General features: G+C 49.4%; 1 protein-coding gene and 1 non-coding gene across 2 annotated transcripts in view; both read right to left on the minus strand.

The window, feature by feature from the left end:
• ATRX (ATRX chromatin remodeler) overlaps positions 1–21,592 on the minus strand; it is a 1,771,102-nt gene that overhangs the window by 1,732,555 nt on the left and 16,955 nt on the right. The window lies entirely within an intron of this gene.
• On the minus strand, positions 1,865–1,988 carry LOC147718499 (U4atac minor spliceosomal RNA). Its single transcript, XR_015295395.1, has one exon. It is a non-coding gene; the product is annotated as a U4atac minor spliceosomal RNA (small nuclear RNA).

Raw genomic sequence — 21,592 nt, forward strand, 5'->3', positions numbered from 1 at the left:
AGTTCTTGCTGCCCTTCCAGGCTCTGGGTGCTCCCCCAGCTCGGCTCAGAGTGTTGCAAAGTTTTTTTGTTTAACCCTGCCTCCACGTTTAGCAGTGCATCTAACATTTGCACGTTGTTATGCCTCTCCAGCTGCTCTAGAGCGTTACGTTCTGAATCGTCTTTCTCTATTCCCCCCTCGCTCACCTTCTTGGCTCCGGCGCTCTGCACCGCTTGCTGCGTGCTATTTCCCACAGCGTTCAGTGGTTGCCCAGCAACCGGGTCTTCAGCGCTTACGTCCTCGCGGTCTGCTGTTTCTTCGGCGCCGATCTGTGATGCCGTTGCAGGTCCGCTCATTGCTCCAGATTGCCGAGGGTTGTCCGCCTGCTTCTGAACCAGCGGGGTGCTTTAGAAATGAAGGATTCAGGTAATGTCGATTGCCGCATCTGCTCCTTTGCGGAGGTAGAGCAAGTGACAAAATCTTTGTCAAAAGACACCACAATGTTGCTTAATAAGGTCAGCCGTTTAGAGACTGAAAATAAACTCATGGCGGAAAAGCTGGACGACCAGGAAGGGCACTCACGACGGAACAACGTTCGAATCACAGGAATTCCTGAAAGTGAAGGTAACCCCGCCACGGACCCCTATGTTAAGGAACTTATTAAATCCAGACTCCAGCCCAGAGGACTCTCCACTTTCTTTTCTGTGGAAAGAGCACATAGGGTGCCCGGGAGTAAGCCTAAACCTGGGTATCTAAACGTCGCACAAGTTTCCTCGAAGTAAAGAAAGAACTTAGGTGCAAAGAGCTTCCATACTCCATGTTTCCGGCGAAACTACGAGTGGTGGCGGACAGGAAGACCTGGTTCTTCGAGTCACAAGAAGAAGCCCACGACTGGCTCGATGGATGGAGGCGAGTAGGGGGATCCAGGAGGACAGAGAGAGGACAGCCACTGCGCCGAGACACTGAAGACTCAGCGAACCACAGACAGAGTAGTGAGGAGGATGGCACACAGCGAACTAACAACGAGGACTGACTAGTAGCATTAATACAACAAGCATTTGCAATGCAATAGGTCTCGCATTAGGAAAGTTTGAGCCATTGGTATTGTAAATGACAATTTTTTTATTTCTGTGTTGGTTTTGAAAGTAGCGAAATTAATAGATTTGTCATTTACAATGCCAATAGTTATAACTTTTGCAAATGTGAGACCTATAGCATTTGTACTGCAATATGTGTTGTATTTACAAATAACAATGGCTTTTAGTTTTTTTTAATATAGCGTGAGTGAGGGCGATAGCGTGAGGGAGGGAGGGCGATTGAGTGAGGGAGGGAGGGCGATTGATTGAGTGAGGGAGGGCGATTGATTGAGTGAGGGAGGGCGATTGATTGAGTGAGGGAGGGCGATTGATTGAGTGAGGGAGGGCGATTGATTGAGTGAGGGAGGGCGATTGATTGAGTGAGGGAGGGCGATTGATTGAGGGAGGGAGGGCGATTGATTGAGGGAGGGAGGGCGATTGATTGAGGGAGGGAGGGAGGGCGATTGATTGAGGGAGGGAGGGAGGGCAATTGATTGAGTGAGGGAGGGCAATTGCAATAATCTACATATACACGGCATTCACGCCTTCCTCCAAAAATCGGACTGCGTGTGACACCCACAAGAGCGAAGAGTAACGAGGGTGCCGTGGGCAGTACAGCCCCCCGGACCCGCACAGCACGTCTGCAGAGCAGCCATGCGGACACAGGGCCACACACTGCAGCATGGTACCGTGGAAGAAAGGGAGCCCAGGGCAGGCAGAGACCTAAAAACTGATCTTATTGCAGACTGACTACATCTACCACTGTAATCAAACAAACTTGTTTTCGGTTTTAACTTTGTGACAGAGGCGGTTCCAAAAATTACACCATGACAGGGCACAGCCCTGGTGATGCGAAAGTGTGGTCTGGTGTCAGCAGTATTGCCCTCGCTAGCCGCTCACTGGACAGTCACCCAACCCCAAGACATGGACGGATGGAGAGAGTGGGACAGTGCTCCTGCCCAGTGTAACTCATGTCCCTCCTCAGTCATGGTGACCTTAGTCTGACGACGCGCATCACCCCGGCCTCCACTCTAGCACCCCTCCCTCCCACCGACCTCCCTTTATTTCTGTTTTATAAAAACACACATTGTCTTGGGTTGTGTTAAAAAAGGGGTGCACGTACCCATCATGCAATGCTTCACGTTGGTTTTATTATCTGCATGTCATTTGCATATTGGGAAGAAAGTAAAACGATGACTCCTGAGGTTGAAATGTTGCAGTGTCTTTGTGGAACAGGCAGCCCAGCAGAGATGGGGCAAAGTCAGTGACTCGCTATGTGAAACCCGCATGGGTCTGGGGCAGTGAGACACTAGGTGGTTGAAACTGAAAGACCCATGGGTCTGGGGAGGAGTCAGTGGCAGGCGATAGCCGCATTATGAGGAGAAAGTATAGGGCATGTAAACAGCAGGGAAGGCGTGGTTCTCCATCGAGGGTGAAAGAGTTACAGTGACTAATGGGCGCCACACTAGTTTTATAGCCGTCCTTTCCGATACTGGAAGGTCCAAATCGCCATTTTCATGTGGATTTTTACAGCAAGTGTATGAGTGAACTGACCAATCCGGGACTTGCTGGTTCCCCGCATTCTCTGCAGTAAATGCACCGACCCTCTGAGCTCTTTTTCACGGCATGTGGGTGACTGCCCCAGCCCAGCCTGACTGCCCAGAGGCTGCCTTCGATCTGTTGACAATGCCCCAGTGCCCTGCACCCGCCCCATGGGATGTGTGTAAATAGCATTTGTCTGTCTGGAGGGGGCGGGGTTCGCGCTCTATAGCACATGCTGCCCCGGGTGGTGAATGCCCCGTGTCTGGGCACCCATGCTCGCTGGGCACCGGCCGCAGGGACGGGTGTTCGCCAACGCGAAGTCCAGTTATTCAGAGTAAGCGCATTACTTTGGTGCGATGTTTCTTTGCAGAAGCCCCAGGGGCACGGTCACCCCATGGCTGGACCCCTCTCTCCTCCTCATGGTCTCGTCCCACGCCCCGAGTGCATGGAGAGGTCACAGTGGGCCATTGACTCACCCCTCGCATAGCGCAACTCTCGCCCGTGCCCCACTCGAGGTTCATCATCTTGCAGACACTCACTGCACCTACGTTGATGATCCATCCCCTGGCACAGGCCTGTATGTTCATTAAGCACCATTTTCTGGCGCAGACTTATTTTATGCCCATTGAAGAATCACCTTGTTACATAAACTGCCTTAAAATCCATCTTGGTTTCGCTGACTCCATTTATTCGCATTAGGAATGTTTTTACACAGTCTCAAATGTACCTGCTGCGAGGATTCATCTTCTTACAGATGCATACTCGTTGCCGCGCTGCCATTGGCGGACCCCTGAGCCAGGCAACGGGAGAGAAGACGTAGGCCGGGCCAGAAGAAAGAAGGAAGTCCCGCCTGCTGCTGGGCTAGGATTGGCTGCCCGCCAGGATGGAGCAAAGAAGCAGAGTCCTCCCGCGGCCCGGGGCTCCCGTGAGCTACGGAGAGCCCCGGGGCCGCCCCAGAGAAGAGAAGAGAAATCCTGCGTAGCCAGTGAGTGGGGTCCGGTGCTGGTGTGTGTGTGTGTGTGTGTGTGTGTGTGTGTGTGTGTGTGTGTGTGTGTATGTGTGCGATTGCGGCGGCGGTCTTTGTATGTGTGCGTGCGTGTGTGTGTGTAGGTGCGCTGGTGTGTGTGTGGGGGGTCTCTGTGTGTGCGTGTAGGTGCGCTAGTGTGTGTGTGTGTGGGGGCGGGGTGGGGGGGGTGCCTGTGTATGCGTGTGGCTGTGATGTGCGCATGCATGAGTGTGGGTGTGCGTGCACGCAGCTGAATCCAGCCGGAGAGAAGCGCGTGGCAGTTTCTTGTCCTTCATTCCCCCGAGTCAGCTAGCTATAGTTCTCCACCTGGACCGCATCCTTCGGATGCGTATTCCCAGGCTCGACCTAAAAAGGAGGTAGTCTGCAGTCAGAAGGCTGTTATATGGTTTGACCACATGCATGAGGAACATTAAGACAGTGGTTGAGACCTGTAAGATATGCTCCTCTAACTTGACGAGGGAATGCCCTGGACCGGAGCAATGAGACTGAATAACGAGCTAAAGCGTATCATAGTTTATAGTTCGTTCTGGAGGAGGGGGATAGACTGCGGAGCTCCACGGACTTCCCTTTCCCCCCTTACACACAAGTACTGTTGATGGGGTTGAAGCACTCTGCTAAGTTTGGGTGGTGGATGGTTAGGGAACCGTCTGGCAGGGAGAGGGGAGGTATGGGTGGGTATTTTTTCTTGGTTGGTGTTTCCTCTGTATTTCCAGGGCTGCAAACAGTGAGAAGTCAAATCGGACACCAATGGGTTGGTCGGGAAACAGCCCGTCTGAAATTAGATGAGTTACTCCGGTGGCATATGCCTCACGCAGACGGGGCCAGCTCCCTAACACACCGACAGCAACATCATGCTGAATCTTTCACAGAGTCACGCTTTTTTGGTCCGGAAGGTCCAAGGTGGGGAGGGAGGGTGGGTAGGTAGGAGGGGAGGGTGGAGTTGTTAATTTTGTATAGTGAGGGGGGGCGCAAGTATGGGCTGAAACAGAAGTTCTTTTTTTCAACGATGTTCGCTCTTTGTACTATTGTTCAGCAACGTTTTCAGGTGTGAGGCTTTCTTTTTCTTTCTCCAGCAATTACGGTACACATTGAAATTCTTACTTTATCAAACATGTATCAACCAACTTGGCAGCACAGGCTCCAGCTACCCCTGATCTCGCAGGGCACCCTACAATTCAAGTGACACCTCTGTCCATGCTTACATGGAATGTTCAGGGTCTGGTTCTGCAGTGCCTGAAACGACATTCGTCAATGGTGGCCCTGTTGCAGGAAACGCAGCTTCCTGGTGCGGCGTGTAAGGCTATAGACATATGGGGGTTTAAAATGATAGTGCACTCGGAGTTCTCGTCTGGCCCAAGGGGAGTGGGTATTTTAGTAAAAAAACAATCCCCGTTGATTATGCTTAACACAAAAACAGACCATCACGGCCGCTTCGCAGCAGTTATAGGGCAATGGGAAGGACAGTCTCTAAACATAGTATCTGTATATATTCCCCCCCCCCCGCCCTGCACGCAGTGACACTCCCAGCATCTACTAAGCTCCTGCTTGACCTTCCAGAAGGGGAGCTGTGGTTGGAGGGAGGGGCATGACAACGCAATTATGGACAGCACCATCGACGGCCACTTGGCGAAATCACATGCCCCTGGTGTTTCTCGCCTTGGGAGTTTCATGGAGGCACTGGGGCTCACGGATGTGTGGAGATGGCACCACCGCACGACGCAGCAATTCACCTTTCACTCAGGGGTACATAACAGCCTATCCCGCATCGATTATTTTTTAGCTACAGCAGACTGCTGACAAAACGTTGACAGCATAGAGGTGTGGAGAAGTGTGGCTCAATGGTTAGAGCGGCAAACCCTGATGCAGAGGTCTGGCCCGGGACCAGGGTTCAATTCCAGCCTCGGCGGGTCTTGGGCTCAATTTCCTCAGACCTGATAATGCTCACCTCGTGCCTATTCTAATCATGGGTCCCACTCTGCAACTCTGGGCAATAGCTTGCTTAATCTCCACAACGACCTGAGGTTCCGTGACAATTGTAAGTGGTGCTTCCGACTCGCACGAATATGGTAGAGTCTGGTATCTATGAACCGCAAATGACGAGTTTAGTAAGTGTGCGCAGTTTCGCTGTGCTAACTTAAACCGTTCGTTTGTTACGTGGGCTTTTCATCTGTACCCACGGGTTCCATCTTAGATACGGCATCCATTTTGTCTCTTGCCCTCAAGTAGTCAGCGAACGGACGCTGTCCGCTTCGCGACCCTGGGACTCCCAAGATATTTGCGGAAGACACATGTTCTTTGTAAGTGTCTTTATGACGAGGGGGATGCTACTGTAAGGCAAATGGCGCCGCTCGAGGCTCATCTTGCCGCACGGACTTATTGTCTCAGCCGTGCATCTCATTAGGCACGTCCCTTTGATGCCTGTATCTCGTGCTTCCCGGCACCTCCCCTTTTACACCCTTTCCGATCTCCCCACTGTCTCCGTCTTCCTCTGCACCTGTCTTTGTTCCTGTTTCGATCCACTTTACTGCTGATTGGAATTTGCTAATGGTGGGAAGATGGGTTTTTACAGTTGGGAACCGCCAAATGTTTCCGCACTTATGTTCCGGACCTTGTATGTTTCAAAGCGACCAAAGCGACCCCTCTGGGAGCTTGATGTGGGAACTGAGTTGTAAACCTTTGTGTTCAATGTTAGCCTATGGGTAAAAACTGTATAAAAGGAGCGATCCACAAAACCAATTTGAAGCAGTCTCCCCAAGTTGCACGCTGTGTACTTGTCGTGATCTCTGTGTTCCCTGCAGCAAATAAACCTTGAATCTTTGACGTCAGAGGAAGTGTCCCGTGTCTCTGTGACTTGTACGCCGGAGCAGGTTACCCACGAAGGTTTCAGGTGTTGTGCCCTGGCACCGCTGGGTCCAAAAGAACCCAGTCCTTCAGTTGGCGCCCAACGTGGGGCTGCATCAGTGGTACCGGTCCAAGCCCGACGATCGTGAGGAACTTCGTGTGAAATCTCCGAGGGAAGGTGCACCCCGCTTCATCGATCCTGTTGTCGAAATAAGTGGCCCGAAGACTTTTCCCGCGAAGATTCCCGCCTCCTAACGGCTGCGACGGACTGCTGCCCTGACTGTAGACCTGTTTTGGCGCCTGGCGTAGACCTTGGTATAGCGAGACGATAGACGGGCCTTCCTGAGGACGCCATTGATCTTTGAGTTAAGTATTTGTGGGTCGCTCCCAGAATCCTTGGTTGTAGACACTTTAGCGAGTGTCTTTGTTGTAAACACTAGTGGTTTGTTGTTGTTGTACACGCTGTGTGAGTGTTTTTGTCGGTGACACTTTGCTAGCGTAACTTTGTTGTTGTATTTGTTTGACGACTGCAGCCGCCAAAGACCGAGGGTTTTGTTCTTGCTGGGACTTGGTAAATCCCGTAACCCTTGAAGTTTGTGAAACTCGGCTAGCGTGCAAGATGCCTGGTCGCAGTACTTTGTTCAGTTGCTTTAGACCTTGTGGTGCGGATTCCCTGTTGGAGGACTCGTGTCCGATACCTCCGGTAGGAACTCCTACTTATGACTTATATAGCAAACATGGGCTAGGCCCGATTGCTTTTAACGATTATTGGATAAAATATACAAAGAAAGACGGCGATCTTCGTTGGCCACCTCACGGTAGCTTCGAAGCGTCGATCTTAGATAATTTGGAAATTAAGTTGTTCGAACGTAAATCTAGGCCGGCCATGTTTGATGCCTTTCGGTTGTGGCGCAAAGAAGCCCGACAGAAAGAGATCAGACAGAATAAACGTAGTGAACGAGATAATGTTGCTACTATTGTAAAGAAAGCTGAGCAGTTTCAGCGTGATAAGGAAGATAAGGATAAGGAAGTGTTTGAGAGGCTGCAGCGTATGACCATAGATAAATGCTATCCTGCTTTGCCTACGGAGTCGGATAAGAAGGAAGAGGCAGTTGAGGATCCTTTAATGTCCTATCTTATGAAGTCGCCACCTCCGTACGTACAGGGTACCGCAGCTCCTGTGGTCCCTGCCGTACCTGTTCTCCCACTTGTTATTCCTCCGCCTGTTCCTCAACCTGCACCCGCTCTTCCGACTGTTCCTGCTCCTGTGCCTGTGTCTATTCCTACTGCTCCTCCGCTTCCACATACTCCTGCTCCCGCTACTGCTCCTGTTTTGTTAACCCCTGTTGCTGCTACTGTTTCTACTCCTTCTCTTGTTAGTCCTGTGTCTTATCTTTCTCCCTCTACTCGTAGTCGTAATTCTCCTATTGCAGCTAGTTTCTTTCAGTCGCTCGGACCTGTTCATGGGTCTGCTAGCTCCGATGGTCCTCAGAGACGTAGTCAGCTTCCTGGAAATAGAGAACGCGTTGCGCTATATAATATGGCGATGGGTTGGATGGTAAACCCCCTTAGAAATCCACCCCGTGTTGTTCTCGAAACGTTTAATCAATTCAACATACCGACCCAAAGGTATGTGTTTGATGAGATGTGCAAGTTCCTACATGATCAGATAGCGGCCGATGCGCCTGACGAGGTGCTGACCGCCCTGTCTGAACTTCGGCTTCAATTCGCAAACGGACTGATAGTAGATACTAATGTCCGACGTGCTATAGAGCGGTTGCTATCTCTTCGTCCCGCTCCTATTCCTCATGCATTATTTGTTGAGGATATTGAGAAACAACCAGATGAGTCTGGTCAATATCCCATGCGAGAAGTTCCACCGGTTTGGATGCCAGGTAACCCTCAAGCTGCCCCTCCGGTCCCGCCGTACTTCCAGAGAGTCTGGATACATCTCCCATGGAAAAGATCGGAAGTGTTACAGGTGAAGCAATCATTGCCTGACCCTCGCAAAAATCCTGCAGGGTATTACAAAGAATTATCGCAGCTTGTAGATGCTACGATTATGAATCTTGCCGATATCGATATGTTGTTTGGCAACGTCGTACCGCAACCGGTATGGGCTAAGATTCGCCAGCAAGATCATGCAAATGAATTAGGTGGTGATTGGGCGGCCATCTTGGCGGCAGATGCTTTACAAACTGGTGGAGCTAAACCTGAGCAGTTGATTGCTGCCCTTCCCCAAAGAATTATTACGTTAATGAAAACGCTTATGCCAGCTATGAGAGTAAATTGGGACAAATTGTCAGCTTGCAAACAAAAGAAAGATGAGAGTGTTTCCGACTTCTTTACGAGGTTTGAGGAAGCATTCATTGACCATAGTGGGCAGGATATGGGTACTGAGGGTGGACAGAGGTTGTTTGTGGATAAATTTGTGTCGAATTTGTTGCCCGATTTGAGCAATAAATTGAAGAATTCAGAGAGTGCATGGGCCGTTTCTACCTCGGCTCAGATATTGGCTACAGCACAATATTACGAAAATAGGGAGAAAGAAGAGAATGACCGTGCTGACAAAAGGACAAAAGAGCTGAAGACTAAAGTGTTGTTACAACAAGCATATCCGCCGCGTTCTAATCAGAATGCGTCTCAACAGAATAGATCACAGTCGCAATCGAATCGATCGCAATCGCGTAATGATTCCTCTTTCAACAGATCTTCCTTAGGGTACAATCAATGTGCTTATTGTAGACAGGAGGGACACATTAAATTTGATTGTCCTGCTTTAAATGATCGTAATAGTGGTAACTCGTCTAGAGGAGGCCGTGGTGGTTCGCAGAATGCATCACGTGGTAGAGGTCGTGGTGCTCAGAGCGACCGCTCTGACAACTCATCAAACTCTAATAATTGTTTCGATCAGCGTGGATCATCGCAAGGACGATCTGCGCAGTACAATGTAGACGATTATTACGTCGATCAGGGAACTGACGACAGTAATTACTAGGACAGCCAAAGACAAGGAGAGGGAGTGGTATCAGTTCCGGTCGATCAGAGAGGGCCTTACGTCGCAGTTGCTACATCGGGCGTCGTTGAGCCTTTTCTGTTGGACACTGGTGCAGCGAAAAGTTCTATCATGCATTCGAAACTCCCTGGCGCACCTTTGTCTGGCTTAACAAATGTATCCGTTGGATTCTCTGGCGCCCCTGTTAGCAATCCAGTTTCGCGCCCTTTGCCCCTTACAATTGGGCCTCGTGAGCTCGAAGCTCCATTGATTTTGACTACTGGGTGTGGTGAAAATCTTTTGGGTCTGGATTTGCTTAAACGTTTGTATGCAACTTTGTATTGTTCTCCTGCGGGTGTCAAGCTTACGTTCGGAGAGAAAGTAGTCTCTCCCATGTATTTGTCCCTCGATAAGCTTCCACCGGAATTGGATTCTCTTCCTGCGTCTTTGTGGGCGACGGGTCCAAACGATGTGGGCCTACTTGATATCTCCCCTTATGTTGTTCAGTTGAAATCGAATGTGCGATTGCCACGTATTCCCCAGTACCGTATCTCCCTTGATGGTGAACGAGCTTTGTTAGCGATCATCTATGATTTGATCGAGAAAGATGTTATTGAGGAGACTCGGGGAAACGTGTGCAACAGCCCTGTACTGCCCATTCTTAAACGTACTGATCCTACCAAACCGCCTGTTTATCGTTTTGTTATCGATTTACGGGAGGTAAATAAAATTGTGGTTCCTCAATTCCCTGTTGTGCCTGACATCACGGCGCTGCTGACTCTGATTCCAGCTACTGCTTCATGGTTTTCGGTGATTGATTTGAAAAATGCGTTTTTCAGCATCCCGATTGCCGAGGAGAGTAGAGACCTTTTCGGTTTCTCTCTTGGAGGACGTAGCTTCCGGTTCAAACGCGCTCCTCAGGGCTACTGTGACAGTCCATCGATTTACAGTCAAGCTTTGAAGGGTCAGCTGGATGCGTTTAGGTTGCCGGTTGGTGCGGCTTTAATCCAATATGTCGACGACTTATTGGTGGCTGCTGATACTCAGGACATTTGCAAAATTGCTACGGTGTCGTTGCTGCAACATCTCTGTGAGTTAAATCACAAGGTGTCACCTTCTAAACTCCAATATTGTTGTCAAGAAGTAACCTATCTAGGTCACTTATTGTCAAAGGAGGGAAGGAGATTGACCCCAGAGAGAATTGCAGCAATTGCGCGAATGGCTGTGCCACAAACCCAAAGAGATGTGCGTGCCTTTCTAGGTATCACGTCGTACTGCAGGCAGTGGATTCCAAATTTTTCATTGTTAGCGAAACCATTGGTGGCTCTTACGTGCAAGGATGTTCCAACTCCTTTACCATGGACGGATGAATGTCAGAAAAGTTTTTCTGAATTACGTGATTCATTGTGTTCGGCTCCTGTGTTAGGTACCCCTGATTACAGTAAGCCGTTCACGTTATATGTTCACGAGAGGGAAGGTTGTGCGTTGAGTGTCTTAACGCAACCTTTTGGTGGTAAGCAACGTCCATGTGCATATTTTTCCTCGACCTTAGACCCAGTAGCTAGAGCATTGCCGAGTTGTTTGAGAGCAACTGCGGCAGCTGCGGTCTCTATCCGACAATCAGCAGGATTGGTCATGGATAATATGCTTACGGTGATGGTTCCGCATGCAGTCGATACTCTTTTGAACCGAACGAAAACTCAGCACTTGACGAGTGCAAGGTTGTCTGGGTACGAATTGACGCTCTTGGCAAGCCATATTCAGATAAAACGTTGTAATGTCCTAAATCCGGCAACTTTGTTACCAATTAGTGCAGAGTCAGATGAAGTAGCAGAACATGACTGCTACTTGCGTACAGAGGAGGAAACAAAAGGTCGAGTGGACCTTAAAAACACCCCATTGGAAGACCCTGACGGCACCCTGTATGTGGATGGGTCATGTTTTAAGTTGCCGAATGGTGATGTGACTACTGCTTATGCTGTTGTGACGTTGAATACTGTTGTTGAGACTGCGAGATTGAATCAGAATTCTGCCCAAGCTGCAGAGCTGATTGCTCTTACTAGAGCATGTGTATTAGCAAAAGGTAAACGTGTGAATGTGTACACCGATAGCCAGTATGCTTTCGGTGTAGCGCATAGCTTTGGACGGTTGTGGCGAGAGCGTGGTTTCTTCACGTCGCATGGCACGAAAATACAGCATGGCCAGCTTGTGAACGATCTTTTGGATGCATTGACTTTGCCTACGCAAGTTGCGATTGTTAAATGTAGTGCACATCGTAAAGTGACGGATGATGTTGGTCGTGGTAACGCGTTTGCAGATGAGATTGCTAAGGAGACTGCCCGGAACCTTAGCACTCGAATGTATGTGACGAGTTCGGTTAGGTGGTCTGCAGAATCGAGTATGTGTGAGAATACTATAGAGAGTGTGAAAGCAATTCAGAATGAGGCCACCGACACTGAAAAGATGAAATGGAAAGAAAGTACGGGAAGGTTGGATGCGAATGGTTGCTGGATTGATTTGTCGGATCAGAAAAGATGGATGTTGCCGGATGCGTATGTACTAGCCGTTGTGACAATGGCACACGGGTTAGCACATATTAGCGCGAAAGGCATTTGCAAGTTGTTGGCTGATGTGTGGAAGAATGATGGTATTACGAAGTGTGCTGAACGTCTGGTGAAGAATTGTATGGTGTGTATAATGTACAACCCTGGCAAAGGAACCCCAACTCCCCCTGGCAGTTTTGCTCCTCCTTCGTATCCCTTTGAGGTGATTCAATTGGACTTCATCCATATGGAGCGATGCAATAACCTGAAATATGTTTTGGTTGTGGTTTGCGCATTCTCCCGATGGATCGAGGCCTATCCCCTCAAAGATAATACTGCTTTGTCTACTGCGAAAATCCTACTGAAGGAATACTTTCCTCGGTACGGAATGCCTAGAGTCGTGTGGTCAGATAACGGAAGTGAGTTTGTCGGAAGTGTGATGAAGAGTGTGTGTAAGGGCCTTGGAATTAATCAAAAATTCCATAGCGCCAATCATCCCCAGTCAGCTGGATTGGTTGAAGGTTACAATGGTACCCTTAAACTAAAATTAGCGAAGATTCAGGCTACGACTGGACTTTCGTGGCCTGATGCTTTGCCTCTAGCATTACTGTCAACTAGGGCGACTGTACACTCCCGAATAGGGCTTAGTCCCTATGAAATAGTGTTCGGCCGTCCTGCGAATGTGTGGGGGGTTCCTAGGCCAGGTCTATTCGTTGATCTTGAGTATCCGATGTTGATTGATTACTTACATGACTTGACTGCTAAACTGAGGTTAATTCATCAACAGGTTTACGACGCCTTGCCGACGCAGACGGAGGGTCCAGGCCACCAGCTCCAGCCCGGTGATTGGGTTGTCACCCGTAATTTTTCGCGCAAGAAGAATCTGGACCCCCGCTTTGTTGGACCTCACCAGGTGCTCTTGGCCACGAGGACTGCCGTTCGTCTTGAGGGACGGAAGAACTGGGTACATGCTACCCATTGTAAGCGAGTCCCTATTCCTTTGCCGGCAGACCCGTGGGTGAGGAAAGGCATTGCGTCAACAGAAGCAGAGACATTGCCGGCGTTTGTACCTTTTAGCGACGCACAGCCTGTTGGAGAGTCCTCAGCGCAGCAGACAGCCTCTGTTGAACACTTGTCAGCAAAAGACTCGAGACCAGATCAATCAACTGATCAGCAGGACGCTGTCTCTTCAACGGATCCTTTGTTCGACGAGCAGACACGTCCCGGGAAACATCGATATTCTTTGCGATCTCACACTAAGGACAAATAAAATTTTCTTACTTTGCTGAAATAGAAAACTGCATTATCCCCGTTTCCCGTGATCAGTTTTGAACATTCGTATCACTGTAATTTTTGTGCATATATTGAGCTTCCTCCTTGTACCTTTTTCATTTTACAGCAGAGAGACTTTGTGCTTGAATATACGTATTGTGTGTTGAAGGCCGTAGGGCCGCGCGCGTACTTCCTTCTGGACAGCAGGTCTTGACGCTAGGTTAGAGGCCGTCGGTTCCTAGGAACTCCTAGGGATTGACTATTGCTGCACAGAACGGAGTGCGTCAAGAAACGTTGCGGACGGTCGTAGGGAATGGCATTCTCGAAGCTGAATGATTTGGAAGGAGCTCAAGACTATAGATTTAAGCTGCAGCAACTCGGTCGTACTAAATGCTTCATATTTCAATTGTTTATGTTGTTTCTGACTGCTTCTGCATTATTGGCGGGTGGGGTGTATTACACTATGTCCTACTTCTTACCAGCTACACCTACTCCTATTCCTTACCCTAATCTTACCACTACTGCTTCTCCCCATTCTTTTCATATGTTACCGGAACACGAGCAGGCTAGACGTGTAGAATTCCGCAATAATTCCTTTATTCAGCTCCTTCATCAGCATCAGTTAGTGGTTAATACTACTAATTGTTGGGTGTGTGGGTTGATGCCACATACTACAGATAAGGGAATTCCATATCTGGTGTTACCGTATAGTTCCCAAGGGTCAGCTCGAGCATTTCAAACAATGTTTCGAAGCGCACTGGGTTTCCACCCCATTCGAGAACCACATTCCCCCTACTCTGGCCCTACCTCGTATCAGAAGCCTTTATCGATAGCAATAGAGGATATGGAGAGTGAGATCCATGACTATTCGCTTATTCCTGAGGAAGAAGTACAAGCCTATAAGGTCCTAAGTAGAGGTGAATATAGTGTGTTCACTAGTGAAAAACAGCTTAAAAGCTCGCCTCCAATATGGGTCGTACCCCACACTGGTAATTTTTGTATCATGGGTCGTGGCCGAAGATCGCAAGCCCGACTTGGAGCAAGTGGTTGCATCGAAAATTACATTTTGCCGATGTTCTCATCCCCTGTGTTTCTGGCTGCCAAGGGTACCTACTTTATCTGTTATGATCGTGCATATACATGGTTGCCCGCAGACTTCATGGGCACATGTTTTATTGCAAATCTGTTGCCTCCGACGTTCACTGTAGATGCCGATTATCATAGGACTAGAGTTGTGCGAGGCGTAATTAGCGAAGAGGACACTGCCGGTCAAGAGGCAGGAGACTTTTTCAAGGGTTTCCTCCCGTTTTGGGGACCTATGGTTAATAGTAGGAACCTGAGACAGTTGACTCGAGTGGTAGAATCGACAGCTAATATTACTGCCAGTGCCCTTGGTAATATCACCACAGAACTTCAGGCGGAGAGGCTTATGACGTTACAAAACCGGATGGTTTTAGATGTCATCCTAGCAGATCGCGGTGGGGTATGTAAGGTGATCCATTCGAGCTGCTGTATTTTCATTCCAGATAATGCTCCTACTGTCTATCAAGCCATCTCGAGGTTGCATAAGATCTCCGAATCCATACACGTGGATGTAGGGGATTGGACGCTACTTGGATGGTTTTGGGGCCTGATGTCGACTTGGGGTTGGAAAATTCTGATGATCATTGGAGTTGTGGTAGTGTTCCTGTTCACGTGTTGCCTTTGTGTGCAGTGTGGTCCTGCCTTATGTGGCCTCTGTGCTACAACGTGTATGAGACAACCACCTGTTACCAAGGGGACTCGGTCGGACAGATCTATGCTACAACGACATCTTGATGGTCTGATGAATATCGAATATGATTCCGACTAGTGCTTGCCTACATGAGGGCAAAAGGAGCGTCTGAGGTTCCGTGACAATTGTAAGTGGTGCTTCCGACTCGCACGAATATGGTCGAGTCTGGTATCTATGAACCGCAAATGACGAGTTTAGTAAGTGTGCGCAGTTTCGCTGTGCTAACTTAAACCGTTCGTTTGTTACGTGGGCTTTTCATCTGTACCCACGGGTTCCATCTTAGATACGGCATCCATTTTGTCTCTTGCCCTCAAGTAGTCAGCGAACGGACGCTGTCCGCTTCGCGACCCTGGGACTCCCAAGATATTTGCGGAAGACACATGTTCTTTGTAAGTGTCTTTATGACGAGGGGGATGCTACTGTAAGGCAAATGGCGCCGCTCGAGGCTCATCTTGCCGCACGGACTTATTGTCTCAGCCGTGCATCTCATTAGGCACGTCCCTTTGATGCCTGTATCTCGTGCTTCCCGGCACCTCCCCTTTTACACCCTTTCCGATCTCCCCACTGTCTCCGTCTTCCTCTGCACCTGTCTTTGTTCCTGTTTCGATCCACTTTACTGCTGATTGGAATTTGCTAATGGTGGGAAGATGGGTTTTTACAGTTGGGAACCGCCAAATGTTTCCGCACTTATGTTCCGGACCTTGTATGTTTCAAAGCGACCAAAGCGACCCCTCTGGGAGCTTGATGTGGGAACTGAGTTGTAAACCTTTGTGTTCAATGTTAGCCTATGGGTAAAAACTGTATAAAAGGAGCGATCCACAAAACCAATTTGAAGCAGTCTCCCCAAGTTGCACGCTGTGTACTTGTCGTGATCTCTGTGTTCCCTGCAGCAAATAAACCTTGAATCTTTGACGTCAGAGGAAGTGTCCCGTGTCTCTGTGACTTGTACGCCGGAGCAGGTTACCCACGAAGGTTTCAGGTGTTGTGCCCTGGCACCGCTGGGTCCAAAAGAACCCAGTCCTTCAGACCCCAACTGCGTTGGGATGCCTGGCTTCACCTTGGGGGTGCCCAGAAGTGGACATTTCACAGGGAAAAGCCAGGAAGGGTTCCACAGCGGTATGCGTTACAGCGCCAGGACAGCCCAGTTGGGGTATTAGTGCGCTTTACAAGTACAAATTACATTTACATTTTACAGATAAAACCCAGGGGCATCTCCGACCATTCCCCAGTGCTATTGACATACACACACTGTCGCAGGGTTAGGCAATGCATTTATCCCATTTACCCTGGCTACCTACGGGTCCCTAAAATTAAAAAGCGTTTCTTGCAGCGACAAAGCATTATTTTCAGGAGAATGAGGCATCGGTTGATTCCCCAACTATTCTGTGGGAAGCATACAAAACAGTCCTTAGGGGCAAGCCATTGTCTCGGTCACGGGGCATAGGCGGGAGAGGCAGCGCGACCTACATGACAGAGCTGGCGCTGGTGAAAGCGGAGGCCCAACACACCAGAGACCCCACGCCGGCAACAACTCAGAAATTGAGTCTTGCACAACAGCAGCATAAAAAAATACTTAGAAGACCTGACATGGTCGCGTCTGACGGCTACTCAACATAAGATTTACGAGACTGGGGACAAAGCCGGGAAGCTTCTGGCATGGCTAGACAAAAAGGGAACAGAGTAGCAAATGGATCGCGAGGATTCGGACGGCAGAAGGGAAAATTACAACAGACCCACAGGCCATAGTGCACACCTTAGCACATCATTTTCAGCAGGTATATACCTCGACCTCTGAGATGTCAGTAGAGGAAGCACTAACTCACATTAAGGATATTGCCATGCCTGTGCTCCCTCCGGAAGCACCTCTCACACTTGCGAGGCGGATCTTGCGGTGGAGGAACTACAGGCGACGATAGGCTCATTGCAGTCAGGCAAAGCGGCAGGTCCCAATGGCATTCCGGTTGAACTGTATAAGAAAACTGCTGGAACTGTTGCCCCCCCCCCCCCACCTATAACACATGTACAATGACTGTTTTAAGGAGGGAGCGTTACCATTGGATCAAAGAACGGCCACAAATACCCAAACCGGGCAAGCCTGCCGATGACTGTACCTCTTACCGCCCAAATTCATTGATCAATGCAGAGGCTAAAACTCTCTCAAAACTGTTGGCGATTAGACTAACGCCGTACCTTGCAACTCTGATACACATTGGACGAATCTGGCTTCATGCCAGGCAGAAGAACAGCACTTAATCTGAGACATCTGCAAGGTAGGACGGTGTGCATTCCCTATCTTCAGGAGCCAGCGGTCATACTTCCCCTGGACGTGAGAATGGCATTGGATATGGTGGAATGGCCATTCTTGTTTGTGGTTCTTCGTCACTTAGGCTTTGGTCCTAAATTCTGTACACGGGTCCGCCTGCTTTACACCAAGCCAGTAGCTCACGTAACAGTAAATGGGCATATCCCGGACGACTTCCCTTTGGCACATGGCACCCGCCAAGGCGGTCCCCTGTCCCCACTGCTTTTCTCGCTACTACTCGAGCACTTGGCGGCGTGGATTCGTTGGGAACCAATGATAAGGGGACTCAGATGGACAGAGGAGTGGGAGGACCGCATTTCATTGTACACAGACGATGTCCTATTATATCTGACTTCTCCCAGGCGCTCCATACTGGTCCTCCTGAATGTCTGTGAACTGTTCGGACGGGCATGGGGATATACCATAAATTGGTCCAAATCTATGCTATACGTGCTGCACCGCCCACCGCCGCAACTTCTTAAAGACTGCCCGCTCGTGATCGCAGATGGCATGTTCAATTATTTGGGGATCTATATTACAGCAGACTCCGCAGACTTTTATAAACATAATCAGCAGCCCACACTGGAGCGCCTTTGACGGGACACAACACACTAGGGGGCGTTGCCGCCACATTGTTGGGGAAGGTGGCGCTCCTTAAAATGATGATGCTTCCTCGGTTCCTGTATGTGCTGGAAAACACACCATTCCCAGTGCCCCCAAGCTACTTCAAGGAAAGCGGCCCAGGTCTCCAACAACTGAAACAAGCCGGCGCGCAAAGTAATTCATCAATGGATACATGCCCCCCAGGAGGCTTTTTTAGGGCAGACCGGATGGCTTTGGGTGCAGGTACTATACTATCCCCCCCCTTATGATAAGAAACGCACCAAATCCCTCATTGGACCCACGAAGCAGACAGTCAACATGTGGCACGCGGCGCAGAATAAACTGGGTTGGCAGGGGACTATAACCCAACTCACCCCGCTTTGGTTCCAGCCACAGCTGGGTCGGCTTAGGAATAGCAAAGGCTTTGCCCAATAGGATGCAATTGGAATCTCCACAGTGGGGGACGTTTGGCGCAAGGGAGAGGTTATGACATTTGAGCACCTCCAGCCGCAATATGAGTTGGCACCAACTGAACTTTTTAGCTACAAACATGCTCTCCTAACGGCTCTACCACCAGGTACTGAGGTCCAGGAAGCCTCGCGTCTCGAGGACAGATTATTAACGGACTGTATGCAGAAGCGGGCTACTTCATTCACATACCGTAAGTTAATTAACAACCTCCCAAACCCCACGATAGTGCTTAGAGGGAAGTGGTCCCGCGATGTAGGTGACTTTGATGACTCGGACGGGCAGGATGCACTTGCTTCACCAAAGGAGGTGGGCATACCCTCGCGACTCAGGCTGGATACTGCATTGAGTTTACTTCAATAGGCTCACCCTACATACAATAGGTAGAACATCACATCCATACTGCCTACAGAGATGTGGGGAGGAGGGAACTTTCTACCATACCATATGGCAATGCCCGAAGATCATGGATTACTGGGTGCAAACAACGGGAACAATATGTTATGTTATGTGGTTTTTATTAGGCGCACAGATGCTCCAGCTAAGGAGCGTCCTGGCGCCCGACAAGGCAGCTACACAACACAACTAAATAAAACAGCACAGGCAAAACGACTAAGGGAATCAAAATGTTTTAACGGCGCGACGAAAAGAAAGCAAGTCGCTCATAGCGCGAATTGCCGGGGGTAAGGAGTTCCACAGAGCAGCGGCCCGCACTCGAAATGAGCGTCCACCGGCCCTGCTTCGCTTAAAGCGAGGAACCACGGCCAATTCGAGGTCTGCCGATCTTAAGGGTCGTGCTGGGATGTAGTTGGCCATGAGGGTCGTAAGGATCATAGCCGGGGACCCCTTCAAGATCTTATAGGCGACGCAGAGGACCTTAAACTGAATCCGCTGCGCCACCGGGAGCCAATGCAGCGCTCGTATGGTGCTGGAGGTAGGACAGAATCTTGGAAGGCCTACCACCGCTCTCGCTGCTGCATTCTGGATCCGTTGCAGGCGCCCGATCTCAGCTACGTTCAATCCGGCCAGCAAAGAACTAGCATAATCCAGCCTGGAGATGACGGTAGCTTGGATCATGAGTTGTCGAGTGGGGGCATCGAAGAACTTTAGCACAGGACGGAGCCCACGCAAGATGCCGAAGCAACAAGCAGCCGTGCGTTTAGTGTGGCATGCAAACGTAAGGGAAGGGTCCAACCAGACCCCGAGGTTTTTAAGCTCGGCGACTGGGATGGGAGCAGGACCCAACTCCTCCGGCCACCAGCTCTCTCCCCACAGTTCCGGTTGCCTACCAAATACCATCACCTCGGTCTTACTAGCGTTTAGCTGGAGACAATTGAGCGTCATCCAGCTAGCGACCGCCCTCAGTCCTTGTTGAAACCTAGGAGCGTCGACTTCCGCATCCCCGCTGATCGTGACCGCTAGCTGGGTGTCATCGGCATATGACACCATGGTCATACCCCATTGTTTGACCAATTTTTGTTGGTTAAACCAATATCACAAGTGGGGGGAGGTGACACTATTGCCAGAGCCCAAAAGATGTTTATTGAATGTATGGGAGCCAAATGACCTTACTCACCCTATGCAGGATTGGGCTACCCTTGGGTTAATAGTTGCAAAACGTAATATTGCACAGAAATGGGGGGCGGCAGAGGTACCGAAGCTAACCGCATGGTACACGGACATGGATACGGCAATGATAACAGAAAGAACTGCGTTTGTTAATCGTGGTTGCTCCAGGAAATGGAACAAGAGCTGGGGGGCATGGAATGCGTTCAGGGGCAATATCTGTGAAGCACCGCGAGATCGGGTGGATGAGGATTTGGAAGAAGACCTTTAGGAGGGAAGAGGCGAAGGAATGGGTGGGGTGTTGGACATGATCTTGGTATACTGTATAAGGCTATAATAATGTACTGGAAATGTATAATGCTGGGATTTTTAATGATGTACGAGTATCATCTGGAAGAAATATGCCTTCCTAATGCCGATTACAATAAAAAGAGTTTTTAAAGAGCTAGGAACAGCCCCAGCACCAAAAACAACGGCAAATAGCTTAGGGGTGCGTCTTGAACAGACTTGAACTATGAAAGAGCCTGTAACATACCGTTGGCTCATGCTTTAATGTGCCAGGCCTGCAGAGAGGAGTTTTTCCTTATATCCCCGACTTCTTGCCAACGACCCTCATCCAAACCCTGGTGTTGAGTAAATTAGATTACTCGAAGGCCTTGCTGATTGCGGCTAACGAGTCCTCTCTGAACCGCCTTCAGGTGGTACAAACCACTTCTGCTCGCTTAGTCTTAAACGCCCCTCACAGATCAGCGTCATTCCCTCTTCTACAAACAACTACATTGGTTAACTGTGCGTAAACAAGTGAAATTTAAGATCTGCTGTCTGAGCCACAAGGCAATATGGGAAAAGGACCTGCCTATCTGGCGGAGAGACTCCAGTCATATATGTTGCTGACTTTGACAAATGACATTGTGTTTATGTATTTCTTCTCAAAAACTGAATAAATAAATAAAATAAAACTTTGGTTAAAATGTTGTCTTTTTCTCAAATTACTTTGAGGGAACGGTCTGGGATATTTAGGGAGCTACAAAACTCGTACCACCCATTGTTACCAGGTCTAATATGGTATGTCACCTGTATGACTAGGCGAATCGCCCGAATTAGGAACAAGTCAAAACTTTAACTGTATGAGAGATAGAAAACAGGCCGTATCTCTCCCTCCTTTCCAATCTGCCTTCTCCCCTGTCCCTCACGGTGTACCCCAGGATTCCTCTATCAGTCCGATCCTTTTTAATGTTTACTTAAAACCACTGGTCACTTTAATCAAATCCCACAACATGACTACAGTAAACTACGCGGACGATACCCAGCTCCTTTTCTCTTGGGAGGGCGAAGATTCCATTCCTTTGGAAGCCTTCCACAACTGCCTAAGAGACACGGCAGGCTGGTTACACCGGAACTCCCTCCAATTCAACTCCTCGAAAACCGAGGTTTTGTTCTGTCCTGCGAGCCGTATACCTCGCCTTCTGTCTGTGGAGTTCTGGCCCCCGGAAAACCCAAACAATCCGCCACCTGTGGCCAGCGTTCGCAATTTGGGCGTCATGTTAAATAACAAACTTAGCATGGAAACGCAGGTTACAAGAACAGTCGCCACCTGCTCAGCC

The sequence above is a fragment of the Lissotriton vulgaris genome, chromosome 4_1 (genome assembly GCF_964263255.1).
Source record: "Lissotriton vulgaris chromosome 4_1, aLisVul1.2, whole genome shotgun sequence".
In the NCBI taxonomy this organism is placed as follows: domain Eukaryota; kingdom Metazoa; phylum Chordata; class Amphibia; order Caudata; family Salamandridae; genus Lissotriton; species Lissotriton vulgaris.